Genomic DNA, 6,000 nt, shown 5'->3' on the forward strand with positions numbered 1-6,000 from the left:
GAGAAGTTCTTTGACTGAAATAATCAGGACTACTAATGAGACTCATAAGTCTTGTGAGACTAACTTTACTCTGTATTTTAACTTACTGCAATAGAAGTTTGTGAGCCTCTGAGTAATAGATTACGTTAGGTACTACAGTTATTTTTGTAACTGATTTCTGAATATATTAAGATACAGATTAGCAGGTTGAGTATCTTAAACTGATGAAAAACATTAGCAATTAAAAATCTCTTCCAGGGATTTTGAAAATGTGATGAGAAGCAAATGACATCTGGTTATACTAACATCTTGAAGAAGGCCTGAACCTTCTATATAGCATTGCTCTGAAGGCTCTTGTCTTGATGAAACAATTTCAGCAGCAGTTCTTATGTGGCAAGATGAAGAAGCAAACACAGAATGTGCCTACGTCTCAGTGCAGGTGACAATGCAGCTTCTCGTTCTACTCACAATATCTGGATTAAAAGCTGCTACGCAGACTTCAGATGTATCTTCATTTCGCTTGTAAAACCACTTTAACAATACAGCCTGCCTTGCTGTATTTTCCAGGATGTGGTGTTTCAGTGTTATAAAACTACTAATGGAAAAGACACATAAGCAAAAATGTTGTATTCTGCTCTGTTACTATTAGCAGTAATAGTGTGACTATGCTACTATTGGAGGATGAGCAGGTTACACTAAGGGCTGTATTCTCTTCTTCCATACAGAGTTGTATAGTAGGACTACTGCCATCAGATTTTGTATGTGCGGGAGAATAAATATCAAAACGAGCCTTTGCAAATACAGTGAACTTTAAAGAATCTCGGGTGGAACCGTGACAGACCCTTCCACAGGGAATGGTAGCACTTTTGAGGATCTCAACAGTTGGTGATTGCATTTTAAGTTAGAAATTTAATTGCTAAGCAGAGCTATAAACAGGAATCTAACTCACCATTTTCATGGTCTGTTGCATTTGTGAACAAGGTTTTCTGAGCCCCAGTAGTTGTACAGTAACACCTGAAATGGACCTCTGCATAAATGAATTTCCCTGAAGCCTAAGTTGCGTAGAAGAACTGACTTCCTACAGTAATGAAGGATTTTCTGAACAGTTGTGTAACATGTATTTCTTACGTTGTCCTAAAGGGAACTAAAAATTGACCTTTCAGAAAGAGGGAGTTTCGAGTAATTACTTGCTCTTCAGTAGTGTCTTTGAAACTTTGCTTTACAGAATTAAACCTTAGAGATTCCTTCCCCTTTTTTTCCTCAAGGCATGTACAGTTTGATCACTGACATGTTCTCTCTTTGGGCTAAACCTAGTTTTATTTCTAAGAAAATGTGGAGCTCACTGGAGCATATAACTTGCCACACTGCATTATGTTCATTTAGCCCAGTTGTGTATCTCTAACTGTTGTCAATTCCCAATGCTTCTGAGAAGATGCAAAACCAAAACAAACCCAAATATATTTTCGACAGAATTGGGGTGATGGAGATTTCATCCTAATTACTGACTTCTTTGAACTTTGTGTTTCAAGCTGGGTTTTTTTCTCTTTTAATACCTCTTATATAAGTAACAGGAATATCCAGAAATACAGTAATTTGGGACAAGAGAATATTGCCCTTCCTCTTGGACTCTTGCTGTGTGTTTTGACTTCAATAACATCCTGGAACAGTGAGTTTCACAGTCTATTTTGTTCTTTGATGAAAAGACAACACTCGGTTTCAAATATACGAGTTGTCAGCTACACAGTCTGCCTCCTCTTGTACTACAAGACTAAGAAAATGAAAGCTCACAAACAACATTCTCTATTCTATTTTTTTGTTTGCAAGCCTTTTGCTAGATCTTGACCCAGTATTTCTAGGGAATATTTACTAAAAAGTGACCTAAATAATACTGTACTTCCCATTTACAAACAGCTTAACAAAACAGAACTTAGAAAGAAGGAAAGTAAAGGAAGGGAAATGGGACAGCAACTACACTTTCCCTAAAAGACAGTAGTTTTAATTTAGAGTTATCCTCTGATTTCTTAGGGCAGGTGACAGCTACTAACCTCCTTAGGTAGTACTTTATTCACTGGTACTTAGTGTCAAGTCCAGTGGATTGACCATCTGCCCCAGTTTAGGCTGTTGCATGCTGAAGTGTCAACATGTAATTTGGGTTGGTTGCTCCGAGTCACCTGGTATCCCTTCCTACTGACCATCCTGCTGGCTGTTTCTTTTCAGTAGTTACTCATTAGTGATTTTGTGCTTTTTCATAGGGATTACATATAAAGACAGAAATAAACCTTGTTGCCCAAGGAAGATTGGTTTTTACAGAGCTTTCCATTCCACTTCTAGGAGCTGCTGCAACCCCAGGCTGAAAGGGAGGTTTTAGATTAGGGTGACTGCTAGCCCCGAGCACATTTACAGAGTTAGTTTGCCCAGGCTTTTCACGCATTACTGTAATTACATCACTGTTTCAAATTTATACCATGCTTTTTCTCAGTGGCTGACTTGTTAACAGAAATACAATAAAGCAGATACTTCCAATGGAAGGTTTCAAGCCTGCCTGTTTCTGTTCAACTCCTTTTCTATCCGCAAGATGCCAATGGAGCACTCACCCCCTCTTGGTTTTCCATTCCTCTACAGTGCTCAGGAAAGGGCTGCTGGGTTTTTTTTCCCTAAGCCTCAGGCTTGCATATTTGAATCTCTTCTTATTTATTTCATTTCTTAGGCAAAAAGCTCTAATTCAGTTAGAGGGAATTTTTTTGTGCCCCTTCAGTGTCTCCAAATGTCTCCTAATTCTGTAGTTTTTTAGGCTGCAACAATCAGAGCTGTACACAGATTTCAGCTGAGGTTGTATGATCTTACATATGTGAATCTTAAACATTTTGTTAATCACAGCCACATACTGTACTATCTACACTGATAGCTCTGTCTTCTTCTGGAAACAATATTGTCAACATATAATGTGCAAGATTAATTTGTTACATTCTCTGCCTTCTGCAAACTTCATTTGCCATTGTGTTCCCTGTACACCAACACTGAGGAAATTCCCCCAGTCTTTTGTAGATTAACAACAGAAATGAAGTTTGCAGGGCTCAGCTGAAGCAATGAGGAAAAAAAATTCTCAGCTGTACTTACATAATAGGAAATGATGTAAAGAAGCAAGAAAGGGCAGATCTTCAAGCTACCAAACCTCCATTTTCATGCACAGCCTCTGTGGTTTTGACTGGCTTCATGTAGAAGAAACTCCATATAGATGATGAACAAGCAGCAGGGCAACTAGAGTAACTCTCCTCTTCATCTGTTAAGTGGGAGCAAGGAACATATTTTGTTTAAAAGAAACAAAAAATGACCAAACCAGAGGTCTTAGCAGGAGGAATGCTTCATCTCATCTAATTAAACTCAAAAGATGAACATCTGAGGTATAGAGATGTATGCAGCAGACAGATGTTCAAACTAGTCCCAGAATTCATCAACTCCAGGACGTAACATAATTTTGAACTTCCAGATGGAAAAAGCAGTAACCAAACCTGCTGGTTTCAATGTAGGCTGTGAGTAGCATTTTATGCTAAATGTTGAACTTAAAAATGCGTTATCTACTGTCTAGTCTGAACATTAGTTCAGGATATCGGAAGAAATTCTTCATTGTTCAACAAGATGAATGACTTGGATTGGTACTTCTGCCTTCATAGTGGATCTCAGTTTTATAACTATTTTCAGCCCAGCTTTTGTCATCAAACTAGGTTCCTCTGCAAGTTACTTGATAACTTTAAAACCTACTAGCCAATTTCAACCAAATGCAACAAAGGTAGGGGCCTTGAAAGAAATTAATATCCTACAAATTTCATGGAAATAGCCATCAGGAAAGAAGAAAAAGACAACTGAGGTGTCCCTAGCTGGGAAGGATTGACTGAGTGACCTCATAACTTCTCAGTCAGCAGGGAATCCACACCAGGCAGAGCTCTCAAGTTCACCTCAGCCACAGGAAAGAATTACAGCTACACCAAGTCAGTTAGTTATAGCGCTCTGTTTCCAAACACACACAACCTCAGTCAATCTAGTTTCATGGAGCAACTTACCTATTTTGTAATTTCAACTTCAGCAGCATCCGAAGTATAAAATCTGTCCTTATGTGCCATCCTTTCAATCTCTGTTTACCAGTCAACTTCATGAATGACGTGTCATAGAAAACCATTAGTAGAATTTAGACCCTTAAAGGGACTAAGTCAAACTAATTTCCCATTTCAGTTTAATCATATTTCATTGCTTTGGTACTCTGGTAGTACTCTAGCCCATCTGATTCTTCAACTGCCTTTGAGGTGTGCTTAAGGATAGCCAAAGACTGTCTTTTAATACTTTTTCTAAAAGAAAATAAATACTCTTAAATCCTTCAGACCTCCTTCATACACAGTGAAATGAAAAAGGAACAGCCTTTAAAAATATATTTGGGAGACATATATAGCACACTGAAGTTCTTAGCATCCTAGAATTATCTTGCTTTTCTCCCTTTCCTGTCTTATATTTCTCTTTGCTGAACTTTAATAGCAGGTGATTTGTTCTGGTAAGGTTTGATTGCAACTCAGTAACTCCTGCACGAGCAGGTGCCCTCTTAAGGCTAAATTACCTTCCAGACTCAAAATTGCATCTTTGTAGGTGTGCTGATGATAAAGCCTTGAGATTAATCTAGATCTGCAAATTAAATGCCTTGATACATTCCTCACTTGCCATGCTTGTGAGGTGAAAAAAAAATCAGACTGTGGGGGTATCCGCTTCAGCAACAGAACTGTAGCCGGTTTCAATGACACATGCTTTTGCTAATATCAGCTCAGCCTTTTTGTTCCTAAATTCCTTCAGAAGCCCAGAATGTCTGCGGACTTACGACCTTGTACTCAGTACTACTAGACTAACTCTGAAATAAGCCAGTGATTTCAGTGGAGGCGTAACATTTAAAATGAGAGGAATTGTATTCAGTCTCTACTTCATTACATAATGTTTATGCTGGGACTATTTTTTTGTTTTGCTATTGTTTTCTTCAGCAGAGTTTCATGATTAAGGGCTACACAGGGTTTAGCTGAAAACAACTTTGGCAAAAATTGCTATCTGTTTTCTTCTAACTAAAACATTTTCTTAATAAAAGTGGGTTGGGGAGACTGTTGTGGAATATCCCCTTTAAAGAGGTAATGGGGCATTTCCTTTGGTTCTGCAGGCATTTTTTCATCTTTTGTGATGCTACTGGCATGCTATCAAAAATGTCCCATATCTGGAAGACACAAAACTTAAGTCTACTTCAATTTTCACTCTTTTTTTCTAAATATATATAAATAATCCAGGAAACTCCTGTCTTAAAAAAGGAGTCTTAGCCACTCTATTTGGCTAGAGTTGAGGGGAAAGGTGGACTTCTATGAGGTTTTGACATGTCCATTTTGGTAGAACAGGGAGGTGACACAAAGTCTTGAGAATGTATTTAGCCTGAAAAATTGTAACTCTCCTTCCACAGTCTTGCTTATTTCTGCTTGTTAATAAGGAAGCAAGTAAATGCAGTAAAAATTAGAAGGGGTCAGGACCTAAAAATATTTCAGTGACAGATTCCTAGTAAAAAGTGCTACTTTTTAATATGATTTTGTTTATTCAGAAAGTTGTATGGCTGTATTGCAGAACAGTGTACATGTGCCTTAGGAAAAGAAAAAAAAAAAAAAGAAAAAAAAAAAAACCAAACCAAAAGCATTTGCTGTGGCTCTAACAGTTGTATATATTCTTCAAGCTTTCAAACACTTGCATCCAATTCCTTGGTAACCATATTCATTTTTTTCCCCATAGAAATAGTTACATCAAAAAAGCTGTTGTCTGGATTGCTGCCTTTAACTCTGCTAGCACCTTACATCCTATTTTATTTCATTATAAATACTTAACATTATTTCACTGAAGTGAATACCTCCATGATTATCAATGACTTTGATTTCCAATGCCATGGACAGGACCCAGCTACAGGCACATTATAACTAAAATAAACGCTGTCACTAAAAAAACAATGCTGTCACTGTG

This window comes from Accipiter gentilis, chromosome 19, assembly GCF_929443795.1.
Source record: "Accipiter gentilis chromosome 19, bAccGen1.1, whole genome shotgun sequence".
NCBI lineage: Eukaryota > Metazoa > Chordata > Aves > Accipitriformes > Accipitridae > Astur > Astur gentilis.